This window comes from Dermochelys coriacea, chromosome 9 (assembly GCF_009764565.3).
Source record: "Dermochelys coriacea isolate rDerCor1 chromosome 9, rDerCor1.pri.v4, whole genome shotgun sequence".
NCBI lineage: Eukaryota > Metazoa > Chordata > Testudines > Dermochelyidae > Dermochelys > Dermochelys coriacea.
In genome coordinates this window covers 89,580,962-89,608,773 of record NC_050076.1, presented here as the reverse complement: position 1 = coordinate 89,608,773, position 27,812 = coordinate 89,580,962, and the positions used below count along the sequence as shown (strand labels likewise).

At 42.1% G+C, this 27,812-nt stretch overlaps 1 protein-coding gene across 5 annotated transcripts in view; it reads left to right on the top strand.

Annotated features, from left to right (window-relative positions):
* Positions 1–1,090: 1,090 nt before the first annotated feature.
* STAG2 (stromal antigen 2) overlaps positions 1,091–27,812 on the top strand; it is a 185,896-nt gene continuing 159,174 nt past the window's right edge. For 2 of the 5 annotated variants that reach the window (XM_043492946.1, XM_038417707.2), the window contains exon 1: positions 1,091–1,208. The gene's annotated coding sequence lies outside the window, so the exon portion shown is untranslated. Of the gene's footprint in view, positions 1,209–1,532; positions 1,637–2,045; positions 2,421–18,066; positions 18,152–21,236; positions 21,362–27,812 lie in introns of those variants that run through there. The other 3 variants (XM_043492945.1, XM_043492944.1, XM_038417709.2) reach the window with 3 other exon arrangements.

Genomic DNA, 27,812 nt, shown 5'->3' with positions numbered 1-27,812 from the left:
GGCAACTCTGGCAACTTTGCTGAGCCAGATGCAGTACTGGGGGGCAACTGCTGTTGACATCTGCAGGCGGCTCCATGGGCCTGCCCGAGCCTGAATTCTGGCCCCCACCAGGCTTGTCCTGTACATGGAAAGGGACGGTTTATAGGCCCCCTCTGAGTGTGAGGCCCAGCACCACTGTAAAACCGGTATGGCCCTCATGTGACCATGGGGTGCCACTAGCACTGTCCTCTGGGTCTGAGCAGAGCTGGGCAACTCGAAGGACCAGCTATGGCCAAGCCCCACGCCTGCTGGGCTGTCCTCGCCATGGCCCACGGAGTAGCATGTGTTTGCCGAGTCCCTGCTGGGTGGGTTGAGCCAGGCAGTGCCCTGAGGGTGACTGATGGGTAGCGGTGAGAGCCACTGAATCAAACTGCAAACTCTATATGATGGAAACCACTTCAAGCCGGGGCGGGGGGGGGGGGGTATAGCGCGGCAGCACCACCAGTTCCAGCACTTATGCTGAGGGGTCCTTCCTCCCTAGGTTAGGCCCTGGCTACGTGAGGCAACAAACAGACCTTGCTGTGCCTCGCGCTAAACTCAGGCAGCAACTTCGGCTCCCTTACCCGAGCGAGCGCCTCCCCCCAGGGGCTGGGCCCAGTCGTCTCCACCCTCCCTCCGCTGCGCTGGCGGGCCGCGGCCCCAAGCCCTGGCGTGCGTGCGTCCTTCCCTCCCTCCCTCCCACGCACCTCGCAGGCCGTATGTGCGCCCACCCCCAGGCGCCGCGCGCACAGCTCGAGCGCCCCACAAGGCCGCGCTGAGCGCGTGCCCCGCCCCGCCCCGGGCTGGGTGACGGGTGAGACAGGCAGGGCCGGGCATGCGCGCCACCTTGTTTACCCGCTCGGAGCCTGGCGGGGAGGGGAGCGCAGCAGCCTCCGCGGCCCGGCCGGCAGATGTCGCCCCACGCCCAGGATAGCCGGCCTCGCTCAGTGGCCGCCAGGTGGCGCCTGCGCCCTCCATTCGCTTGCGAGCCGCCGACCAGCGAACACCCCAAACAATCCCCAGCGCCGCCGCCAAATTAAATAACCTGCCCGCTCCTACCGCCGTTTGTAAACCCCTCCGCTGCGGAGCTTCCGCGCCGGGCGCACGCATCCCGCAACCGGGCCGGGGGGGGGGCAGGGACGGAGCCGCGGGTTTGGGCCTCCGAGCTGCCTGCGCCGACACTGGGCAAGGTAAGTTAGAAAATGGCGGCGAAGCTTCTGGAAGTTTGGAGGGGGGACTCGGGGGCCGTGTGCGGCGATGGGGCGAGGCCAGGCCGGGGCCCTGGGGGGCAGAGCGGGGCGCCGGGCCGGTTGGCCACAGGACTTACAGTGCAGCCAAGATGGAGGACGCGGGGCCGAGCCGAGAAAACACTCCAGCCCCCTCGCTCCCCCACCCCCTCTTCCCAGCGCTCCCCGGCGGGGAGGGGGAGAGAGAGGGCTCCGAAAGCGGCCTCGCTGCCCGCCCGCCCTAGAGGAGCCCCCTTTCTTCTCCCCCTCCTCGGCCCCAGGCGGCCCGGGCCCAGCGCTCCGCGAGCTAAAATGGAGAACCTCCTCTTCCTCCTCCCCCTTCTCCAGAGCCGAGCAGGGGCTGCTGGCAAGATGGAGGACTCGGGCATTGTGTGTGTGGGGGGGGAGAGCCGGGCCGGGCCGGGCCGGGCCGGGCCGGTCAGGTCCGTTCGAGGGGCGGGGAACGGAGCCGCCGCGGAGCCCTGCTCGATGCCCAGCTCGAGGCCGGCCGCGCACCCAGGGGCGGCCCGGCGCGCACGAGAAAATGGTGGGGCGGCCACTTCTGCCCCGGGGTCGTGCGTCTTGGAGAGTGGCTGGGGTAGGGGCTTCCGTGCCTGACAGCCCCTCCCGCCCAACAACTGGGGGGGGGGCATACCGCCCCCCACCCCCCACGACTGGTACCCCCAACTGACTGCCCCGGGGGCCGGCCCGCTCCCTGCACGGCACTTTGGGGAGGAATGGAGCAAGCGCCGTTTCCCCTTTCGGACAGGAATGAAGCCGTGGGGTCTGACCGCCTCCCGCCCCGAAGGAGTTGAGGAGGGAGCGAGCAGGGCCTGTGCGGAGTGAGTCTCGGGAAGCGGGGCCCCCGTGCTGCCTTTCCCCGTCACTTGTTCGAGGGGTTTGCCCGCCCGCCCCCCGCAGGAGATTGTGGAGGCACTTTCAGTTCAGTTTTGGAAAAGAAGGGCCATTGCAAACTTGTCCCGGGGGCGCTTGGTGTTGGGAGCCGCGTGTTGCTGGAGCCCTGCTGGGCCCGAGCCGGCTATGATGGGGGAGGGGAAGAGAAGGAGGAAGAAAGCTGATTACAGGGGGTTTTGGCGCCACTTTTGTTTTAGACAGCTTTGCCCAGAGCCCCCTCCTTCTCGACATGCACACTGAACTGAGCTGAACCCTGCCCAGGTAGGAGGAAGCAGCTTTCCCAGCTTCTTTGCTTTCTGGATTCTCTTGTGTACACGCATGCAGACGTCTTTAGGGACTCGTTAGCAGAGATGAGTGATGGGGGGTGGACGGGCAGGGTACAGAGGCATCAAGTTAGTTCCGCTGAACTTGGAAGCTTGTTTTCATATTCCTTTAGATCAACGTAAACACAGCGCTTGCTTCTGGTGTGTGTGTGTGTGGTGATGCTGGTGCCCTCGCTGTCTGTGTGGTGTGCTTGTTGCTGCCTTCTTCTCCAAGTAGTGGTGTTGTAGGGGATACTTGCTTTCCCTGAAAATACCTGGGACGACTGGCTGGTTGATTCCTCCCCCGGGCCAGCAGTGGCAATTGAAGGGCTGTTGTTTTTCTTTTTTTCCAATCAGTTACTTTGTGTTCCTACAAGATTATGCATTTAGTTGTTACAAACTTTTCCGATGCATCCGATGAAATGCATCCGATGAAGTGAGCTGTAGCTCACGAAAGCTTATGCTCTAATAAATTTGTTAGTCTCTAAGGTGCCACAAGTACTCCTTTTTCTTTTTACAAACTTTTCTGTAAGAGTTGCGGAAAGATTTAGTTCCCAATTTTTAATAGCTTCCCGGCTGTTCGGGTTTAAAACACTTCTATTTCCCCTTCAGCTTTGTAAACACAGATGATGGCTTGTTCAGGGGTGTTGCCTCCCCTTGTGCTCCTTGCAGCCACACCCTATGTTTGTGTCTTTGGACCTGGTTTCATTAGGAGCTTGATCTGGTGACTCAGCCCTTCTCTCTGTCCCCTATCAGGTGTAGGGTTGGGACAAGAGGTTCCTTTGCCCAGTGAGGCTGTAAGGAGGGGTTCCTGGAGGTAGCCTGGAGCGGTTCAAAATCTTGCTTTTCTCTTACTGTCGTCGTCGCCCTCCTGCAGGGGAGGAGGGGCTGTGTCAGCGCCGTGGCTCTTAACGGGGGTGGGGAGTAGGGTTACCGAAGTGCGTCACACGTCGCTCTAATGGGGCCTGCTGGTTGTGTTTGTTCATGTCCTCGGAGCACTCACCCGCCTCCCCTTTCTCTTTCTTCCCATTGGTCATCCGCACACGGAGAAGGAGGTGGCCTGCTTGCTCTCCCCCGGGGCGAGAGTACACTACAGCGGGTTTAGTGAACTTGGCTCTAGGCTTCACAAACACATGCTGATGTGCGGCACAGCAAAGCGTTCAGCTCTGTAGCTACATTAGAAAGTATGGGCTCAGAGCTGGTGCTGTTTGCAATATGTCTGAAGCTCACACAGTTGAGAAATCTAGGAAGAATATGCTTCATTGAATAAACTTCGTGTTCATGCTTCGGATCCTTGGAACGAACACAGTTGATATCATCATATATTAATAGAAATTAGAACTGGAAAATTCCTCTTAGGTCTACTTCCTGGAGGCCAGTGCTTGATTGTTCTTTATACCACCTACTTGTGTGTTTTGTCCAGTCTTGTTTTAAAAGATTGGTCATGGGGTCTTCCATCCCTTTTGTTAATAGATTATTCCACAATATAATAGACTTAATTGTTACAGAATCTTATTAATATTCATCCTAAAATTTTCCATTGTTGAATTTCATCCTACTCCTAATTTTCACCCTTGGCCCAGCAGAAAGCTATTTCCTTAAAGTCCTCCTTAACCTGGATGCCTTTCATTCTTTTTGGAGTTCTTTCCCCGTCATATACCTCAATATCAGAAAAAGTATCTGGAACTGTGCATAGTATTGTGTGTAGTCTCAGTGGTGTATTGATGATATTTAGCGCTTGTAGTGTTTTACAAACACTAACTGACTTGTGACCTAGTTTATTTCCCTGTGATTTTACAGATAACTGTCATGATACTCTGCTGGGGCCTCATAATACCAATTAATACTTTTTTTTTTCTTGGAGGGGGGGTGGTCGTCAACAATTAGTGAATGTCTGTGGAGACTGTTGGCATAACTATTTTGGAGTAGCAATGATGGCATAACCCTGCAGTGTGTAGACAAAGCCGGGTTTTCCGTGAGTGTAGGAACACTACTCTGAACAAAGTTTGCTCCGGTCAGTGTAGCTTTCTTTCATCAATATGACTACGTATACATTGGGACTTAGTTCAGCATAGGTATGTTGATAAGAAATGTGTGGTTTTCACGCTCCTGCCTGATGCAGCTATGTCAACCCAAATGTAAGTATAGACCAAGCCTCAGTAACAACATTCCTTGCTTCTCTTCCTTAGTCTGAAAGTGACCATCTTGATAAAAATCAAAATGCAACTATTTGTGATATATCATCCAATAGGTTAGTAGTCAGATTTATCATACTCCACTGCTCACAGTGGGCACAAGGTTTGGGCATATTTTTTTTGGCAAGAATGTTTCTTTCCATAAAACTGAAGCATTTGTTAGGAAGACTTCTCAGGGTCAGGATGTAATTTTTGAGTGAGGCTATGTCTACGCCATGGGTGCTACTGCTGCAGAGCTATGGTGCTGTAGTGTAGATGCTTAGTGTAGTTTAATGTTGTAGTGTAGATGCTTTCTACAGCAACAGAAGGGGTTTTTCTGTTGACTTAGCTGCATCTTCACCGGGAGTTAGGTCAGCATAACTACAGCACTTGGGGCGTAAATTCTTCAGCTTTGCTGCCTTAACTTTAAATATAGATCAGGCCTGAGAGAGTGAGACCTCACCCATCCTCCAGAATAGCTAATAGCCCAGTAATTAGGATGCTAACTGGGTGGGAGACCCAGGTTCAAGATGCTGCTCTGCCCAATTCAAAGGAATTTGAACCTGGGTTTCCCAAATGGGTGCCCCAACTGTGGATTATTGGCTATTTTGGGGCAGGTGTCTCAATGTTCAGTGATCATTTTTGAAAGTTCTAGGTTTTCTCCCAATGTTGAATGAGAAAATATTTTGAAATCTCAAGGTTTTGTGGGACAGGAAAACTGTTTCCTTCCCAGCTCTAGTCTAGAGTAGTGACCAGGGCACCACTCTGCTACGGCTCAGGGACCAAGCAGGGGTACCCATAAGAATTCCTGAACTCGCAGACACCTGCTCACACTATGCACTGGGGGCACGGTTTGGGCTGTAGACAGTTGAAATCTGTTTAAGGCTATCTACAGATTCAGGAAGACAACACAGCATACACTATTCATGTTCAGAAGATTATATTGTAGCTATAAATGACAATTTCAATTCTATAGAAATTAGAGTTGTAAGCCCCATCTCCTTTAAACACCAGGTTAAGTTTGCTACTTGCTGTTTGCAATTGGAAAGTGGATTTATCAGTTTTGTTTGCCAGATGTATTCCAGTTGTTTTGCTCTAACTAAGGACGCAGTGATGCTTTAAAGGGAATAGTGATATTTGGGAGAACTTACAGGAAAAAAGATGGCTTTTATAATTTTTTATTAAAAATATTGAATGCAACCTCTTGGCAGTGAAAAAGGAATCTATTGATCTTCTGTCAAAACAAAGAACTTTCCCTTTTCCAAACATGAAACTTTTTAGCTAGTAAATGATTGGCTTAGCTCAACAAGTTCCACAGTGCTTTTTCATAGTTAAATCATCTCAGTACAGCTGTGTTCTTATAAACTAAAATAAAAAAATAAATAAAATATTATTAAATGCAGAAATGCATTTATGTTCAACTTGCAAGAGAGATGTGAAACCATGTAACTCATTAAATGTCCTTTTATTTTCTAAGGGTTTCTGTAATTAAATGTCCTTTTATTTTCTAAGGGTTTCTGTAATACCGTATCTTACAAACATTAGCTGAATCACTTTAAAACCAGTGTAAACAGAAGTTTAGACTGCTTTTATCTATTGGATATTACATGGTAGTTCCATAGTTTCCTATAGAAAATAGCTGTAGGATGTTACCCTTTTGGAGATGTACTCTTATTCATGGAAGAGACTATATTAAACTTGATCAGATTACAAAATATCGATTGTAATATTTTCTGATGTGTCAGAATACATTTTCATTTATATGTGACTTCTTTTTTAGTCACTATGATTCAGGTGCAGTATAACCTTAAAGAATCTTGACTGGGTTACCTGTAATCATGGTAGTTCAGTGTTACTTTCTGTATCACTACTAAGCAAATTTCACAGCAAAGTATAAAATTTGACTCTCTGGAAGTTATGCCTGCCCATGCAACCCATTTCTAGTTCCATGAGTCATGGGAGCTTGTACAATATCCCAGCCTCTGATTTTTTGTTTTTTGTTTTTGTTTTTTGCTAAAAATCTCAGTTTGTTTGTTAAACGTTTTCTTGTCTATTTTTATTTTTGCCTGTAACGTGATGACTTGAATGCTGTACCTGATTCCTTCCAAAAGTTCAGGGGTATTTTAGGCATCAATGCCCAGAACGCTTTTGACTTTGGAGAAAATTGTAAAAAATGAAAGGGGAAAATGGGGGAGACACAGAGCCCGTGACATCTGGTTAGCAGAACCAGCAACTTCAGCAATTGTCTGTAGATCAAAGAATCTCTTGATGGCAGCCAATAATAAATTTTAGCATAATAACATCCTTCATCTCAGCCCTGCTCATCCTCCTAATACAGTTTTAAATGTTAACATGAAAAACTTCTGTCCAGACAGAACGAAACAAATTGAGACAGGGGAAATGAGAGCACACACAGAGTCCCGGGTGGGGGTGGGGGCACACACCCTTGCTGGTGGGGATGAAGAAAGGGGAACCCTAGCATGGGGGGGGGGGAAGAAGAAGGACCATAGTAAGAGGGAAAGGGTACATGGGGAACACAGAGACCCAGGTGTGATGGAGCGGGAAATGGGGTGTGCGCACATAGAGCCCCTGCCATGGTGGGGAAGGGGAGAAAGAGGCAGCACGCAGAACCACAGAACGGGATAATGTGGCATGCTACTATAGGGTGAAGGGAGCACACAGAGTCCTGTCATAAGGGGAATGGAGGACAGTGACATGGTGTAGGGGGAATGGAGGCAGGACATTCAGAACCTCTGAAATAAGGGCAGAGGGTAAGGAGGGGTTGCAGAGAATCCCTAAAAAAGAAGGGAATGGGAAAGGAGCACACAGGGAGGCAGTGGAGGAATGCAGGGAGTCCCTGGTGTGTATGATGTACTTGGTCTACAGAAGCAATAGAAAATGCAATCCTCTTGTTGATATTGCTGGAGCAAGAGCTATAGTTAAGGTTGCCTAAGTGCTTCTATTCCAAAAGACTCATTTCAGTTGCTTCTATCTTTATTAAACTTTTTGGGTACAATTTTCAAGAGTCTAAGTCTACACTACCACTTATGTCAGCAAAATGTATGTTGTTCAGGGGTGTGAATATACCAAACCCCCCCCTCCCCCCCGCAACATAAGTTACGCTGGCATAAGTGGTAGTGAGCACCATGCTATATCGGTGGGAGAGCTTCTCCTGCCGACATAGCTACTGCCGCTTGTTGGGGGTGAATTAAATAGGTTGACGAGAGAGCTCTCTTATGTTGGTAGAGAGCAGCTACAGGAGAGATCTTAGAGCGGCACAACTGCATTGGTACCGCTGCACCACTGTAAGCTCTCTAGTGTAGATGTAGCCTAAGATCTCTCTTACGATCATTTCTCTTCTTGGTTTGTATGTAGTTTGTTTTTCTTTACAAAGTTTGAACAAAATAATGGTTCATTGGGTACAAAGAGTGAGAGGGGAAAAATACCCTAGCCATTATCTCTATCTGCAGCTTTTTAGCAGCTTTAACATCTTTCTAGTTTGGGGGACAGCTTTGAAGCTTGACATGATACTAACAAGTCTGGACATTTGCCTTTTGGTGATCTATTTTGATTCAGCAGAATTGAGCGTTTAAAACCTACTTTTGCACATGTATGTAATTGTTTTAACTAAGTTGATGTTGTGACATTGGTGGGACCATTGTTGTAGTGCAAACAGTGACAGAGTGATGCCTTACATCAACCTAACTCTATTGTATAGACCAGGCTGAAGGTTTTTAAAAATCTTTTAAGTTGCAAGAAATCTTTTGATTTTGGAAGAGTACTTAAGAAATAAGGTAGGGTTTTGAAGAAGCCCAGCTTCATTTAGTATAAAGTATCCAAATTTAGGGTCAAGTCCAACTCCTGTTAAAGTCAGTAGGTTTCTGCCATAGCCATTCTCATTGAATATGTATTATGAAAAATTGTTTTGTTCTTGCCTTGTAAATTATTCTGTATTATAAAATGTCTTAGTTTTTGTTTTTTAAATAATTGAAATCATACTTTTTTCATACTTATCTAATTCAGCGTGCAAGTTGGAGGGTGCACAATGAATGAGGCAGGAATACACTGATGATGTCTTTTGTCCCCATTAATACCTCCTCCCACCAGTAATGTGTGTTAGAGAGAGATGCCAATAGTACATTGCTGGAAATTGGTACACAAAGGTGACACCAAAAAGCCTTCAAGCAGCTAATGAAGTACTTGAATTTGGAAAGTCAGTGTCACCAATAGTATTCAGATGAATTAAAAGGATATTAGAGTATCAAAATCAAATACTCAAAGTCAGGTAACGCCAAAAATAAAGATCGCCTGCATAATCTGAACTCCACTCCTTTGCTCCCCTTCCAGTTTGGAAGCATGTGAATATTGAATTTAAAAGACTGTCATGATAGTATTAGATCCTGATGCAGACTCAGGGCCCTAAGACTGTATTAGTGGATCCATGATGTGGGCTCAGGACTAATATTCTTGGGGAATCCCCCCCCCCCTTTTTTTTTTTTTAAATTAAGTGGCTTATGGATTGGGAACTGTTACTAAAAGAGCAACTGAAATTGTGTTTCAGGAAAAGAGTGGGATAAAGGGTCCATATAGTCTAGGGAACCTTGAATATGTTAGAAAAAAACCCATATATTAATACTCAGAAAATTTGGTTGTTAAACAGGTGCGCTTAATGCACACACAGCTTGCCTGACACAAACGCATAATAGCAAGGAAATGAAAAGTTAAGCCACCCCTCAGTGCGTACCTTACCATTACCAAAATTGACATACAACAGATCATGCACAACCATAACTTTGCTCAGTTTTCACCCTTTACTAGATTATTTTTACAAGACGAGAAGTTATGGATGTTAGCCGTGGTAGCTGGTTGTGTTGGGAGAGAGTACTTTATGAAAGGGTTGTGTGCAGAAGGATGGTTAAGGGAGGAGATCGGAAGGCTGACAGTAAGAGGGCAAAAAGAAAAGGAGTACTTGTGGCACCTTAGAGACTAACAAATTTATTAGAGTATAAGCTTTCGTGAGCTACAGCTCACTTCATCGTAAGAGGGCAGTTTGTGGTGTGCAGTGGTTGTGGTAATGATGTGCTTGTGGGTGGAGGACTAGAGGGTATGTATCATTAGGTAGGCTAACTAGTTTTTCTTTTATGGGTTTGGGTTAGGTATATTTGATGGCACAGTGATAGTAACCGCTTCACAGACTATATTTTTGTGTATTAATTTTCTATGGTAATAGTATTATTTAGAAGTACAGTTGGGGGAATATTTTATCCAGCAGCAGCTGCTCATGAGACCTTCTGTTGTATGATAAAATCTGAGTGAAATGTAGCTCTGCTTGGAAAAGGCTTTATATGTAATTGTGCCCATCAGCCAGATTTGTATACGTTTGCCCACTCAATCAATCAAGCTTGTATACACAGCACGCAAACATTCATTTATACTACAACAATTTCTAAAATTGTCCCTAAATCCAGAATTTTTTTAAAAAAAATCCTTTCCCTGTTGCACTAGTGCTCCTTGGATTCAGCTCTAACAGGTTGTTTTATAGATCAGTCAACAATGAGAGAATTACAGACATCAGAAATCCCAGGGCTTCCTATTAAGAATTTGTAAAGAGAAACCAAACAAACTAAATTGAAATTTCCAACTGAGTGAAATTTCAAATATATTCAACATCTACTTTAGGAACAAAGCAGAAATTTATGCCTCATTTTAAGCCCATTTTTGGAATGCAACTCCTAAATATGGAGTCACTACAATAGCAGCTCTTTAGTTATGGATCGGTTCATATTAAAGCAGGGATTCAACCTCTGTTTTGCATGAAGAATATTTTCTTCAGATTTATAGCACGTAATCTGGGAATGAAGATTGACTTTACAGTGGATGTTCAAACAAATCTGTTAAAGAGCCTGTTTATAATTATAACAAAGTAATTGAGGTTTATTTTCTGAATCTCATGATTTTTTTACTTTGTGTAAAAACTGGACTGTAGAAAGTATAAAAAAATTTAACATCAGATTTTTAGGTGTCTTTCTGGGAATATATACTTTTTTAATGAACAAAGCATGTAGAAAAATAACAGCATATTTGTATACAGTGGCTAGCTGATGGATTGTCTTGCTTGCATGAGTGTGGTTTCACAGAACAGAGCTAAAGGGAGAGAGTGTAGAAAGTCTGGCTTGTATATGGTGGAATATTGGGAAGATGAATCTCTAAACAAGGGTATATAATTAAAAGTATAACAAAATCTAAGGCTATAAGTATATTTTAACCTACTAACTTTGTTCTTGGGCAACTGACACATTAACAGAATCCTGTAGTATGGTCTTGTATATCATTTATTTCTGGGATCTCAAACTCAAATCCCCACGAGGGCCACATGAGGACTAGTACATTGGCCTGAGGGCTGCATCACTGATACCTTTTTCATACAAAGATACAAAAGCCTGTGCCCCTGGCCCTGCCCCCACTCCTTGCCCCTTCCATGAGGCCCTACCCCTTCCCCAAAGTTCCCCCCCAACTCTGCCCACTCCTTGCCCCTATTCCAACCTCTTCACCAAATCCCCGCCCCAGCCATGCCTCTTCTCTGCCTCCTCCCTCCTGGAAAGTCCTAAGTGCCACCAAACAGCTATTTGGCGGCGGGAAGCGCTGGGAGGTAGGCGGAGGAGTGGGAGCGCGGTGTGCTCTGGTGGGAGGTGGGGGGCAGGGGATGAGGGGAGCTTGGCTGCCGGTGGAGTTGGCACCTCTGGCAGGCTACAGGAAATAACTTGGGCCGTGTGTTTGAGATCCCTGATTTATATCTTTTTGAGATCATTGTAAATTAATGTATCCTGGAATATAAAGTTTGGATTTTATTTGAGTCACTGTTGACAAAAAGAGGTTATTGTCTGTATTGCTTAACGAACTTGAAATTGGCTGATTAAGGCTATGTTTATAGTATTGGGCTTACAGTAGTGCATTTGGGCTGCTCTAAGATTGCTTGTGTAAACTCTCTATGCTGATGGGCGCGAGCTCTCTTGTTGACATAATAAAACCATCTCAATGAGCAGTGGTAGCTAGAAGCTCTTCTGCCAACATAGTGCTGTGCACACCACTACCATTTATGCCAGCGAAATTTATGTCGCTCAGAGGGATGTTTTCATACCCCTGAGCAACTTAAGTTTTTCCAGCATAAGTGGTAGTGCAGACATGGTCTGAATTAGCTTGTTTCTGAGTAATGAGGGGTGCACATCAAAAGCCACCTGTAATATTGTAATTTTATTGGCAGTCACATCAGAAGCTGAGGATTTATTAATAATGATACTGCTTGGGAGTTGAGGCTTTTTTAAAAAGAGCTCTGAAAACCTATTATTAATGGAAATTAACTGAAAGCAGTTTGTTTGAATTTAGATGACCACTGTGTTTGCAACCCAGGCATGGCGACCTTGTGCTTGTGCCTGAAAATGAAAAAGTGAAATTGACTGTCTGCTTTCCACTGTACAAACCAAATGAGGAGCACAGAGGAACCAGCACAAGTGATGAAAAGTAAATTAGATATAGAAAATTGTTTTAATAATCTAGGGTATTAGCATAAATAAACATTTAAAATATTTTTTTAACATAATGTCTCTAGCTACTCTTTGATTTGGTAGTGCGAGGAATCTTGCATTGTCACTACTTGTGCTGTAACTTTTTCAATGGATAAGTAAAGACTGTCTTTAACACTATCTGTAGAACACCACTATCGTCCTAATCCTGTGTACACTTATGACTAATTTTACAGTTGTCAGTATTCACCAATGAACTTGCAGGAACTACTCTAGTTACAGAAATGTGTATTTGCAAGACTGGGTCCTAAACACCCAAATAACTTTTTTTTTTTTTAAATTCTATGCACATCTGTACTCCTGATCTGAAGTAAAGCTTTGTTGTTTTACACATCTGGTGTATAAGCAGGAGATACTACTTAGTTGTTGTGTCTTTGAAATGACTTAACTCATCCCTTCTCCTCCTCACCCCCCTTTTCTAAAGATGACTCAGGTCTTTATTTTTTCAGTAGTGTTTGTTTAAAAAGCTTAATTTAGACACATTTAAAGGGAAAAAAGTTTATTTTGGAAAGGATAAAGTGTTACTGAAATTATAGCTACGTGCACTGAAAAATAGCTTGCATAATGACAGGTTTTAGAGTAGCAGTCATGTTAGTCTGTATTTGCAAAAAGAAAAGGAGTACTTGTGGCACCTTAGAGACTAACAAATTTATTTGAGCATCAGCTTTCATGAGCTACAGCTCACTTCGTCAAATGCATTCGGTGGAAAATACAGTGGGGAGATTTATATACACACACACACACACAGAGAACATGAAACAGTGGGTTTTATCATACACCCTGTAAGGAGAGTGATCACTTAAGATGAGCTATTACCAGAAGGAAGGGGAGTGGGGGAAGGAGGAAACCCTTTTATGGTGATAATCAAGGTGGGCCATTTCCAGCAGTTAACAAGAACATCTGAGGAACGGTGGGGGGTGGGGTGGGGGGGGAGAAATAACATGGGGAAATAGTTTTACTTTGTGTAAAACAGAACGCCACTAGCCATCATCTTCAGTTCTGTATCGGAAACCTACTGACCGCTATTCCTACCTATATGCCTCTAGCTTTCATCCAGATCACACCACACGATCCATTGTCTACAGCCAAGCTCTACGATATAACCGCATTTGCTCCAACTCCTCAGACAGAGACAAACACCTACAAGATCTCTATCATGCATTCCTACAACTACAATACCCACCTGCTGAAGTGAAGAAACAGATTGACAGAGCCAGAAGAGTACCCAGAAGTCACCTACTACAGAACAGGCCCAACAAAGAAAACAACAGAACGCCACTAGCCATCACCTTCAGCCCCCGACTAAAACCTCTCCAACGCATCATCAAGGATCTACAACCTACCCTGAAGGACGACCCATCACTCTCACAGATCTTGGGAGACAGGCCAGTCCTTGCTTACAGAAAGCCCCCCAACCTGAAGCAAATACCAGCAACCACACAACAGAACAACTAACCCAGGAACCTATCCTTGCAACAAAGCCTGTTGCCAACTCTGTCCACATATTTATTCAGGGGACACCTAATCACATAAGCCACACTATCAGAGGCTCGTTCACCTGCGCATCTGCCAATATGATATGTGCCAGCAATGCCCCTCTGCCATGTACATTGGCCAAACTGGACAGTCTCTACGTAAAAGAATAAATGGACACAAATCAGACGTCAAGAAGTATAACATTCAAAAACCAATTGGAGAACACTTCAATCTCTCTGGTCACTCGATTACAGACCTGAGAGTGGCTATCCTTCAACAAAAAAGCTTCAAAAACAGACTCCAACGAGAGACTGCTGAATTGGAATTAATTTGCAAACTGGATACAATTAGGCTTGAATAGAGACTGGGAATGGATGAGTCATTACACAAAGTAAAACTATTTCCCCATGTTATTTCTCCCCCCCACCCCACCCCCCACCGTTCCTCAGATATTCTTGTTAACTGCTGGAAATAGCCTACCTTGCTTGTCACCATGAAAGGTTTTCCTCCCCCCTCCCCCCCCCCCCCCCCCGGCTGCTGGTGATGGCTTATCTTAAGTGATCACTCTCCTTACAGTGTGTATGATAAACCCATTGTTTCATGTTCTCTGTGTGCGTATATCAATCTCCCCTCTGTATTTTCCACCAAATGCATCCGATGAAGTGAGCTGTAGCTCACGAAAGCTTATGTTCAAATAAATTTGTTAGTCTCTAAGGTGCCACAAGTACTCTTTTTCTTTTTGAAAAATACCTGTTGTCTTGAGTACAGCAAGTAAATGACTTGGGCGATGTACCAGGTAGGGGTATAGAAAGGATTTTCACAAAAGACTTGTCCTTGGTTTTCTTGTTGCCGCTGTTATTTATCATCTTTTCCTCTTTTTGTGGCACTTACCTAGAATGCTACTGTTAACATGCTATAAATAAGATTTCTTTATTAGACTGCCTACTTATCTATGCATCAGTGAGATATAAATCAAATGTTCTTTCAATATTGCTTTTTAAATTAGTTTGTGTAAATAATCAGATAATATTCTCCTATTCCCTTTCATAACTACTCTTATTATTTCCAGAAATCTACAGTTCATTTGCAACTTTGGCAACCAGAAGCGAAGCTGTACTGGTATCTCTGCTGCATCTGTGTTATAGTTCTGTTGCTACTTTTCTGATAAAGGATTGACACCCCCCCCCATTGAAATTGGCCTATGCATATTGATTTACCTACCAAGGAAATGCATTATTAAGGCAGTTTGCCTGTGAAAGGGGTGGGAGTGAGTTTTCTTTTTAGTAGCCCATTTTAAGCAACATTTCAGGCTTTCATTTTTTGTGCATCTCATACACACCACATATCTTTCCATTTTATGAGGTGGGTTTCTTTTCATTTTATTTTGATAACCCTTGATATTCCCATCAGGATTTGTACCCAACATGTCTATTTTTAAAATACATTGCTCAAGTAAGTATGCACATGTTCTGTATTATTGTACCATGTGACAACATCGAACAGAGTCAAGACACTAAAGCACCTGTGGCTTAACACGTGAAAATTGTTTAAAAGTGTCAGTTCTTGGAGCCCAAGGTGCTTTGGGTATTTCACTGTCATTTGCCATCTTGTTTTCTCTTCTTATTTACATTGCTCAACTTCCGTTCTATGCATGGAAGTGAGCATGTTAGTGCCTCAAAGCACTATCTTGTTTAATGCAAAATACAGTTTTAAAGTAGTAAACACACATGGTAAGACAAATTATTATGCATTAGCAGTATTTAAAAATGAACAAATTATATTTTGAAAATTGCAACTCAGTAATACTGTGAATAGATAAATACATTTGAGAATAAAATTCATGAAAACCAAACGTTTCCTTCATTTACATGGAAAGATCAGATTTCAAAATTCCTTATTTTCCACTACAACAGGCATTGATATTTCAGCTTCCTTGCTCAGATTTAGGTGTCTGCTTATGTCTTCAATAGTGGTGGGGGAAATAAAGTACTTTGATCTTAGGACTTGTTAGGGGAGGGAGGGAAGTATTATTTTGGGGGATTTTTAAATGTGGTATTGACATTTCAACCCTACAAATGTAGGGATCAGTCCTGCTCTCATGGAGGTTTTGTGGGAAGATCCAGTTGATTAAGCAAATATGGATTGGGGCCATATTCCAAGTAGTTTGGCAATTTAAATATTTTTTACCAAAGCTTTTTAGGTCTTCTGTAGGTCAACTTCATTTGACCTCCAGAATAAAGAACGTAGAAGAGCAGAGCATCCTAAAAAATCAAATAAAAGATGGAGAAGGGAAATGAAATAATGCTAAGGAAGACAGGAAAGAAGGTGTGAGAAATAACTTACAGAAGTAGATGAGTACCTGTGGATATGCAGTGCACAGTATTGCAGCACTTGCAACTGAGGGCTCTGTTGTGGAATACACTGGCAGTCATCAAAACTGTTAATAGTTGTACCAATGTGAAATGCACAAAGCTTTTGTATAAATTATGCTTGAAGCATTCTGAGATGTGAGATGTGTGACGTAGAAAGATTTCAATAAGTCTGATGTGAAGACATCAGGGTAGGGATTGAAATGTGGTGGAGATAAGGCAGAAATTAAGGATGACCTTTTGCAGGATGCAGAGAAGCTGATGAAGATGGGTGAAGAAGGTTTTTTTAACAAGCATGGGAGTGAGATGATGGGAGAAGAGAATAACTTCTTTGTTCTTTCATATGACTTCAAAATTGGATGGGTGAGCTGGCATGCAGTGGAGTCTGTCTTTTTTTTTTTTTTTTTGTCTCTTTTCAAGTGCTTCCAGTAATGGGAGAAGAATCCTATGCTAACTTCCACTTCAGTGCCATTTGCTGCTGCTCTTGTGCCTGGGCTTAGTCTCCAAAAACTTGGAACTGACGTGGTCTTTGTTATCCTAATTTTATTTGCTGTCTTATAGCGTGATTGCTACACTGGGTGTAATGGGATGTTCTAGAAGCCTGCAGGAATGCTCAGGGTTATGCTGCGGACTCATGCTAGCTTGTACTGGCAGCAAGACCAGGTAGGTCTTGTCAGCTTCAATCCAGCATATGCCCCACTCTGACTCGGGGATTAGGAGGCGAGAGGAGACATTACAGGGAAAAATCCTAGGAGGGAGGTCAGGCCAGGGTTTGTTTTAACTTGAAATTAAGAATAAAAGAATAGGAAGAGGGAAGGTAGAGTGTGTGTGTGGGTGGGTGCTTGTGGTGCCCTGTGTTAGGAGGAGAATAGGGATTCAGGCTATTCATAATGTTTGATTATAACCTCATTGGGGCAGAAATTGTCTTTAAAGTGTCACATGCAAATGGTACTGGGTAACTTGGCATTTTTGGTGGGAGACTGTACTGATACTGTAGGTGATTGTTAGTGGTACTAGTGTAGAACTGACTAAAATTACATGATCCAAATCAGTTTCTCGTTGCTGCTGTTAAAGTGCTTTTGTGGGACTTTACTGCTTGGAGGAATGCCAAAATGAATGTGTGGGAAGCCTTAATACTTATACAGTGCTTTTTACATATTCAAGGGTTTTTGCAAATATTAACTAATCTTGTTTGTGATTTCTGAACCCAATTCTGCTTTTGTAAATGAGGCATAATATGGATCGGATAAAAATGGCCCACTTTTTTGGAATAACTGTTCACTTTGCCCTCGTGAATACCATAGTTAGAGTAATCATTTTGATCCTATAAACATATATTGTATGTCATTTTGTTCTCCTGAAGTTTACTGCAGCATGGAAAATACTGCATTTAGTGAGAGACAACAATAATCTGCATATGATCTTTGTATTTTAGGATGAAGGCCACTGAAATTTAAATGGAAAGTTGAATACTTTTCTTCCTCCCTTCCTCCCCTTTGTCTTATTGTGGAAAGTGTTCATTCCAAACATAATTCTGAAGCATTTATTAAGTGTCATATTGATGAATTTAAAAATAATTTGTAAATTGAAAGTGAATTTAATTTTTATATATATGTACAGCATGAGGTGTCTTCTATATATATTTTTCTTCTTGAGTTTTTAGTGACGTGATTTATTGTAGAAGTTGTTTTCAATTACAGTTGCTCAAGGTAGGTTTAGCTAGCACGGTGATCAAACCTCCAAAAGCCATTAGTCTTATTTATGGTAGGGCTCCTACCAGTGCTAACATCAGGATTTTTTCCCCTAAAGTTCCATAGGCCATATTGAAACTGTGTCTTGGAATTAGTCTAGTTAAATCACTTCCTGATTTTTCTATCTTGCTTGTGCCGTTGATTGACTGACTGTAAACTACTGTAGTATTTTAAATAGTGCTGTTCTGCAGCAGTATATTGCTGGTGACTTAAGTTTAAGACCATATGTAATTGCTGGAAATACAGACAGGTTTGCTCATCTCTTCATGAAAGGTGACGACATTCAGAAAGTTTGTTTCTCTAGGACTTTAAAAAAAGCAAAAAAAATAAAACAAAACAGGTGCATGTAGTCAGTAACCTTAACTTTGAATATCCAGGCTTCCTAGCATTTGTTTTTTGATAAAACTGCCATGTGTTTTTTTTTTTTTTCCTTCCTTTCTGCTCAAGTAATTGTTTAAATGGAAGTTCAGTTAAGGTTATAAAGATACCAGTCAGAGTGGATAAAAATTGATGATTTAAAAAAAAAAATCAGATTTTAAAATGGAGTTTTTAAAATTTAAGTTAACTATAATTAGCCTACCTTGCTTGTCACCATGAAAGGTTTTCCTCCTCCTCCTCCCCCCCCCCCCCCCCCCGCTGCTGGTGATGGCTTATCTTAAGTGATCACTCTCCTTACAGTGTGTATGATAAACCCATTGTTTCATGTTCTCTGTGTGTGTGTGTGTGTGTGTGTGTGTATATAAATCTCTCCTCTGTTTTTTCCACCAAATGCATCTGATGAAGTGAGCTGTAGCTCACGAAAGCTTATGCTCAAATAAATTTGTTAGTCTCTAAGGTGCCACAAGTACTCCTTTTCTTTTTGCGAATACAGACTAACACGGCTGCTACTCTGAAACCTATAATTTCTTTATTTCAGTTTATTCTGTTAGTTCAGTTCCATGTTCATTCAAAGTTAACAGGTTTCAGAGTAGCAGCCGTGTTAGTCTGTATTCGCAAAAAGAAAAGGATTACTTGTGGCACCTTGGAGACTAAAATTTATTAGAGCATAAGCTTTCGTGAGCTACAGCTCACCAATTGGGAGGTAAAAGTGTGGGAAAATTCTATCTTTTGGAATACAATACATTTGATAACATATATAGTCTCTCCTTTAATATATTCTGGGACCAAACAAAAGAGTTTAGTTTAATTTACCCTTGGATTAGAATTTTTAACATGTCCATTGATTGATTGATTGATAGGGGAAAGAAATTGTCTATAGAGGTGTCAGCTAAAGTCAGAACCTATGGCACCAACACAGTCTGGCTGAGGATTGTTTTTGCTACTTGTCACTCTACCAAAGAGGAAGAGTAGTTTATCAATTTTAAATTGGTTTATGGATATCAAAATAATAGACAAGAATTTTCTTTCTGTGCTGCTGATCTGGTTGTAAACAAGGTAACTTAATACTGAACAAAACTCTAGATCTGTGGTGTGGGTTTTTTTTTTTTTGCACTTCAATTATGTAATTGTTTTTTGTTTTTGCACTATCTAAAATACTAGTAGAGAACTGAAAAAAAATCTAAGTGCAAAAACTTAAATATTATCTACAACAGCCAAATTTAGATATGCTACTACTGTACAGGTTTTAAACACTATTTTTCTTTGAACAGTATCGATCAATCTGTATTTATATTCTGTTGCCATTTGACCATGTTAGTCAAAACAATTTGGATATAAATCTATATGTAATTTTCAAGACTTTCATTGCTTTCTTTTATAATTGTCAAATGGTGTTAAACAATAAATATGCCCACAAAGGAAAAACGTAGTGTATTCAACATTTCTAATGTAACTAGTTCTGTTTCTGTGGTTTTAAAATATTTAACTGCTCAACGATGAGGATGATCTGTAATTGAATAAAGCTAGTTCTTTGTGGTTTTTATCTGAAACAATGGGAATTCTAGTGTGTTTGATACTTTAAAAATATCCTTGTTTAACAGTAATCGGTTATAGAATTTAAACAAGACTTTTTTTTTTTTTTGATCTGCTTGGTAAAACGTACTAGTGTTCTGAAAGAAGTCTTTTTTGCAACAGTGATTTGATCTGAATGTCATTGTATGTATGTTGCTGTAGTAGATGGTATAGGGCAATGGTCTCCAAACTTTTTTGATCACGCACCCCTATCAGTAAACATTTTTTGAGCATGCACCCCCAATATATGTATGTATATTTATGTATAAATTATATACATGTACAATTGTACTAATATATTGTGTAAATTATAAAACATACACAAAAATAGAAATTAAAAAACGATGAGATGAAGATGAAATATTTTTTTTTATTTTATTAACGGTACAAAAACCCTTTTTGCTCTCACTAAAAAATTAATATTTTTAGTGAGAACAATGTGATTGAATATGCTTTATTTTTGAAAATCTTGGTTTAACACTTTGTGATACAGCAGGTGCTCAAGGTGGGGTGCGGGGTCTGGGAGGGAGTTAGGGTGCAGGATCGCACTCAGGGTGGGGGTGCCAGAGGAGGCTCAGGGTTGGGGCAGGCATCAGGTGCAGAGCACTTTCTCTGGGGCATTTTCTGTTTGGTGCAGGGTGTGTGCAGGTGGCTCTGCTCAACACCACCCTCATGGCCACGATTCTGGGAGCCGTGATTCTGGGAGCTTCCCCCCAGTAGACAGGGCCACCCGGAACGCAGGTGGCTTCAGGGCCCTGGCCTGCAGCTCTAAAGCCCCTTTCGGAATGCGGCCCTGAGAGCACGGGCCGGAGGACTCAAGAGGAGCAGGGGCAGCTGGAGAGAAGTGGTGCTTTCCCCTTCAAAGTGCCGCTTCTCTCAGACCGGCTTTGAAGGGGAACGTACCGCTTCTTTCTGGCCGCTGGCTGCATGGCTGCCCCTGCTCCTCCACAGGCCGGAGGACTCAGGGCCACGCCCCCTCCCTTTTTTTTCCCCCCTCTGGCTGTGCTCCTCCTGCCGTGCTGCCCTTTTGCTCTGGCGGCACTCCTCCTGCTGCTCCCCCAATCGATCATCTCAGGGTGCACGCACCCCACTTTGGAGACACTGGTATAGGGAATATCTTTCCTGAATCGCTTGAGAAGTATTGCAGTAAGAAGTTGTTAATTGTTGGTATTGTGGTAATACCCAGAGACTCCAGTTGTGATCAGGGTCTCGTTGTGCTAATTGCTGTTCAAACACATCACGATGGTCTAAACAGGTGTTTTTGTGCTGATTTAATTTAACAAAACTGTGTGTAGACAAGTCCATAGTGAAAGATGGCCCGTTCCTTTGAGGAGCAGAAATAGAAGCTATATTTAAACTTACAGGCTTTTTCAGTGTATTTATAAAAGCTCTCATATAATGCCTATTTAAAGAAAATTGAAAGAACAATGAAATGTCTAGATAGAGTTTTCCTAACTTTTTTTTTTTTTGGACAGCTAGTCTTCTGAAGACAAAATGTTACAGCCTGAGAAGGCCCAGAAAAGAGACAGACCCAAAATAAGGAGGACAAGAAAAATAATGAAGAAATCTTAAAATGATGTAGGATTAATGTACTTGAGAAGTACGGTTTTGTATAATCCCATGTTTCATACGTTTTATGTTTCTAACTGTACATTTTCAGTAATGAAACTTTAATCTAAAACATTTTTTCATTGATTTCAGAGTAGCAGCCGTGTTAGTCTGTATTCGCAAAAATAAAAGGAGTACTTGTGGCACCTTAGAGACTAACAAATTTATTAGAGCATAAGCTTTCGTGAGCTACAGCTCACTTCATCGGATGAAGTGAGCTGTAGCTCACGAAAGCTTATGCTCTAATAAATTTGTTAGTCTCTAAAGGTGCCACAAGTACTCCTTTTATTTTTTCATTGAGGGGCTTATAAATGTTTAAAACTGAACTAGTGATTTTGAAATAAGTATCAAAGTAGTTTTTGTACAGTTATCATACTAGTAACTTTTGGGTTTTGACACATTGTAGCATTGCACCTTGGGTGTCTAAATGATAAAAAAGAGACAATAGTTTTGCAGATGAAAAGAACAATTCACGCCACAACGGACTAGTATACTGGACAGTTTTAGGATTGGGAAAGTGAAATCTAAAAAAGACCACTTTTATTAGGCAATCACCCGTGTTAGGAGAATAGTTCAAATATTAAGTAAAATTTTACTCTTTTATTGGAAGACCACCTAAATAAAAGAATTAATGCAGTTGATCCCTTAGGTAGACATATAAAATAGGTTTCACTGTATAGTGTTCTAGTGCTACTGGAGAATAACAAGCTTGTCACTATCTGAGGTATAATGTAAAATTCCTTCTTATATCCAGGTTGCTCAGTGACAAGAAAGTAGAGTACTCTAACTTTGACACCCAGCTTTTCAAATGATACAAAAGAATCAGACAGTACTTTGTCTAATTGTACAGGTGCTCCGGAAATGTGCATGGACTATTATCTGGGTTTTCTGAGTTCAAAGGAAAAATTTAAGCTATCACTCGCAGTTGTCATGCTTTGAAAATGAATTGTTTTTATAGTAGACAGGTTACAATAGTTAGATTATCATTTCAGCTAATGGACAGTAAGCAAATTTATTACCATAGCTGGACAAAACTCCCTCTCATTTGAAGTACGTTGCACAGATGGCTTCATATTGGAGTAAATTTCCAGGCTTGGGAAGACAAAAGCTGAGGATAAAGTAAGTGTGTGCGTGAGTGTGCGCGCGCGCGCAGGGAGGGGGAGGGGATATCACAGGCACATAAAACAAGATAATCCAGTTGAACATGAGAGAAATATAAGATTACAGAACTGCTGAAAATAGATTAGTAGAAAATGGTGAATCTCAATAAAAACATTCTCTGTGAATAGTCTCAATGAGAAAATGAGATAAATATGAAAATGCACATGAATTATATAAATATCAAAAGCAATGCAGTTAGTTGGAGACCATATTAAACAGCTTTTGTAGAAACAAATCATTAAAAAAGTATAACCTTTGATACATCTATAATAAAGAACATTGCTTAATTGAAGTAAAAACTTAGCTTAATATGTTGTGTGGCCTTGGTAATGTGAAAATAAGCAGACATCATAAACCAAATATGACAGCAGTATTCCCAAGAATAATCAAATGCATAAATCTTGCCTTGCTAGTGGCTGGATGCCATTGAAGACTGATCAGTTTTTTTTTTTGTTTTTCTACGTTGACTTTCTTAGCCGACAAATTGGATATCTCTCCCCCAGTGAGAGAATTTACCTCATTAAAAAAATTATAAAGTTTTTTTTCCCTTTTTTAAAAAAAAGTAAGGCAATGACAAATATAGTTCTGTTAGGAAAAGGTGGTTTTTCTTTTGTATTTAATAAACATAACTTTCTCTAAAGATCGTATATGTTTAGGCGTCTGTTCCTTAGTGCAAAAGTGGTGGAACTCCTCTTAGTTCTCATGGTCTTTGAACCCTTTAGGACAGTGATAGCAGGATAGAGCATGAGCTATGCCCCTACTTGATGTTAAGCACCATGTTGTATCATTGATAAATGCTGCTTTTCGGACGTCACTTTCTTCTTGACTTTGACTAGAGAAAGATTGCCATTACCTTCTGGATTCCAGTGACACCCATTTGTACAGTTTTCTCAGTTCCAGCCCTCCTTTCCAGTCAGGTCTGAGTCAGAAATCTAGATGTAAGACAGCTTCTTCGGTTATGTCAGGTGGATCTCTCATGTGCTCCCTGCATGGAAGATTTTTTTTTTTTTTTTTAAATGGTAGTGTCTGTAAAGTGCGCCCTTTGCCTTCCTGTACGAGGACATAAATGGTGAAGCGGTCCCTACTCTTCCTTGGTTTCGTGTTTTTGCCCATGACAGTGAGATGGAACTTGATGAGTGTCCCACCTGCTAGTTTTCTTCAGGCTTCAAACTCTCTCTTCTTTTAGACTAGTTTTGTGACACGTCTCGAACAGCTTCCATATAAGGTGAGATTTAAAAAAGGGGTGAGGGGAGGGTCTTTGCAGCTTGGATAAGAGACGACTAAGGGGTGATATGATGGAGGTCTATAAAATCAAGAGTGGTGCGGAGAAAGTGAGTAGGGAAGGGTTATTTACTCCTTCACATAATACAATAACCAGCGATCACCAAATGAAATTAATAAACAGCAGGTTTAAAGCTAAGAAAAGGAAAGCACAGTCAATGCCCAGTCAACACACAGTCAACTTGTAACTCATTGCCTAGGGGTGCTGTGAAGGGCAAAACTATAAGAAGGTTAAAGAATTAGATAAGTCCATGGAGGAGGGGTCTATCAATGGCTATTAGCCAAGATGATTAGGAATGCAACGCTATGCTCTTGGGGTTGCAGAAGTTAGGACTGGAGGACAGGGTGGATCACTTGATTGCCTGTTCTGTTCGTTCCCTCTGAAATACCCGGCATTGGCTACTGGGCTATATGGACCATTTGTTTGACCCCTTATGGCCACTCACTGTCCCAGTAAAAGCAGGTAAGCTGGGGCGCTCTTCTTTTTCAGGAGTCTTGATGCAGGAACCATAAACACTATTCCCAAGAGAATCAAACAGGCTTCTTCCAGAGATTTCCTCAGAAGTAAAAAAACAAAAAAACAAAAAACCTTTTTCCTTGGACTCTGAATTGGATTATTTGGGTCATCTGTTTCGTAACAAAGACTGGGGGGAAGGTATAGGAAATACAAATTCATTTTCTCCATACGGGAATCCATTGAGAAAAATTGACTTAAAAAGTGATCCAACCATGACAATAAAAAGTCCACTTCAGGGTCTCTGAAATCATATTAGAACCATTTGGATGAGACCAAAGAGTTCTTCGGCTTGAAGATTGACTTATCCTGCCTTTAGCTTACAATAGTTCTTGGGCAAAAAATGATTTTTGGTGGGATAGGTTCTGTAAAGGATTTAGCTGACTGGAATATTGAAAACTCCCTTTCAAAAGAGAGATTGAATCATATGTTGCTTCATGTACTGCCATAGCATGCATGATATTGGACATTTTGATGCAGCACTTTCCATACAGAGAAAACCGGGCAACTTTTTTTTAAAAGCTGGATTCTATGGAGATAACATTGGCTTCCCTCTGCAATGCCTCCTGGAAGATCAGACATCTCTCCAGGAGCAACAATAGGAAAACCACCATAGGTATGTAGAAGAGGATTTTGAGGGCACGTACTAGGGAACCAAGTGAGCATTGGGGCCAAGATAGTGAACCTGTAGGGTAGAGCTGCAGAGCAGGGGTCAGGGAAGCAATGTGGACTCCTGTTTGTAACCCAGACTCGGCTCCCTCCTGCTTACATGCAACTTTTATGCCTGACAATTGAGTTCTGATCCTGCTGAGTTCTTTAGGTCTGTTAGATCAGTGGTTCTCAGACTATGGGGTGCGCTTCTTGAAGGAGGCGTGGGAATGTGTCAGGGGAGGCATGAGCTATGTGCTGCTCTCCCCTCCCCCCTTTTTTTAAGAGCTCTGGCTCTTAGCCCTGGGTTGCTGTGGCTTGTAAAGAAGGGCCGTGCATACCCGGGAGGCGGGAATAAAGGGGACAGCCAGAGCCCTATGGCTTGGGCTCCCCTTCCCCGCCCTCCCAATTCCCTCACCGGGTGGCAGCCTAGGCTTAGGCTCTCCTTTTCTTTGCTTCCCAATCTCTCACTTGAAGGGGGGCGGGGCTCCAGGTATCAGCCCTTGGAGCGCAGCAGCAGTGCAGAAGTAAGGATGTTAATGGGGTACTAAATCTGCTGTGAACCCGTGCTCTTTTCTAGTCTTTTAATTACAAGGGGCCATAGAGGAAGCATGTACAAATGGAGAATAGAAACATAAGTATGCCAAACAAGTGATGTTTGCAGCTCTCCTGTGGAGGCAGCTGCTCTCTGAAGCATCAGAAAACGGAAATAGCTGAAGAATTTGAGCAGTTCTATCAACCTTCCTTGCTGGAAATAATGAATTAGGAGAATAAATGTCTTGGTGGTCTTCCAGTGTAGAATATGAAATGTGGCCTATGTCTGCAGAGTTATTAAAGTGTATATGAGAAAAGTTGGGAATTTGTAAGGATGATGGTTGTTGAGAAGGAGGCACTAAAGGTGAGATTTTCAAGGTTAAATTTCCAAAGGGGGGTAATTTTGACAAATTTCTTCTGCAAAAGTTGGGTTGGTGAGGATGTTTTAAATGTGGAAAATTCAGTTTATCTTTAAAGAGTTGTGCCAAATTGGAGACTAAATTCAACACTTAGATTTTAGGCTTGCATTCACTGCAAATCTCAGCAGTGTCTTAACAATGTCTTAATATAAGACAAGGAGTACTTGTGGCACCTTAGATGCATCCGATGAAGTGAGCTGTAGCTCACAAAAGCTTATGCTCAAATAAATTTGTTAGCCTCTAAGGTGCCACAAGTACTCCTTTTCTTTTTGCAAATACAGACTAACATGGCTGCTATTCTGAAACTTGTTAATATAAAACAATAATAGCTGGGTGGTTGTTGCTTTCTACCACCTAAATAATCTGGTAAATGTGCATTAGAATGTTACATCAACTCAAGTAAAAATATGATGGATCCACTCATGAATAAATGCTCAGTCAACAAGAGCAGTGAAACAGTTGACCTTGGGATTTGGTGCACTTTGGTCTCAATGGTAGTTCAGTTTCTTGAGGGCTGTAATACTTTGGTCTAATTCTGATTGTTGGTCCTGGCTGGGTTGGCCTACAGGAGGTCAGACTAGGTGATCTGATGGTCCCTTCTGGACTTAAAAATGTATGACTCTCTCTTGTAGGCAGAAAGAACAGACAATTCTGCAGAAATGTGCAAAGTGGTGGCTTGACCACCCTGTTACAACTTTTACTGATGACTTTTTTGGACTCTGAGTAGGTTATTTGAATGCAAACAAGTTAACCTTTCTCAAAAGATTGGTCTCTTTGGACGCAAAGAATATTGCAAGAAATGTATATTAGAATCCCTGTCAAGGCATTATCCTTTATCTATTGTCTCTGTGGATTGCATTGTTGTTCCATATATGTCTTGAAAAATTTGAAAATTTTATAGTTAACCATTATCGTAGTCACTTGTTTCCAAATGTCTGTTTCAGTATCTTCTGCTCGTGTGAGGGCTCTTAGTAACACTTGTGCTGTCTCTGACTTCATACTTCTGAGCAAGACATAATCCTTCAGTGGTGGATTGCTGGACATCCACATGGTACAGGATAAGAAACTGATCTTTTGATTCTAGAAATCTCCAGTGCCATAGAAACAGTTTCAAGCTGTCAGGGATGTCGTCATATCTTTGAGAAACTATCTTAACAGCCAGATCAGTTTTTCTTTTTAAAAATAAATTGTATTGTTAATCTGATTTTTTGGAGATATTTCAGTTTGGTCAGGTTTTTTTCCTCACTATCAATTCCCCCTCCCCCCCTTTAATATTTAAAAAGAAAAATTTAATTATAATTGTTAGTAAAGTTTGCTAATCACTAGAGAAGAGTATATTTGAAAGCTAATTTCACTTCATTAAAAGCCTAGTTGAAATAACGCAGAACAAATACTGCAATAGTATTACTTTCACTTAATGAAGACCAGATTATTTTATTTCCCAGGTAAAACTAATGAATATGGATCTTATATGGATCTCTTGATTTATATTCAACATCAGCCACATTGCAATGCTTTTCCTCCCTTGTTTATGAATGGCTTCTACCTTTTTAAGCTTTAATGTTTAACCCCCACAGCTTGAAGAGCACTCTGATTATATCCTGGTGTGAGAGATGTGGTAGACAACCCTATTTTATTAGATTAAAAAAGAGAATTATTTTCTTGTTAGTGTTTTCCCTAAGCCTTTACATGGGTTGGTTCCCTTTCTGTACAATGAGTTTAGAGGTAGAAGAGCTGTCAAAGGAGGCACAGGCTGAAGGGACCACAGTAGTAACTGCCACTGGGAAAGCAGGAGAAGCTCAAACGAGCACTTGTAATGAAACTGTTAAAAACTGAAGAACTTTCAGGTAGGACTCTCCATTTTCAAAATCTCCAGTGTCCTACTT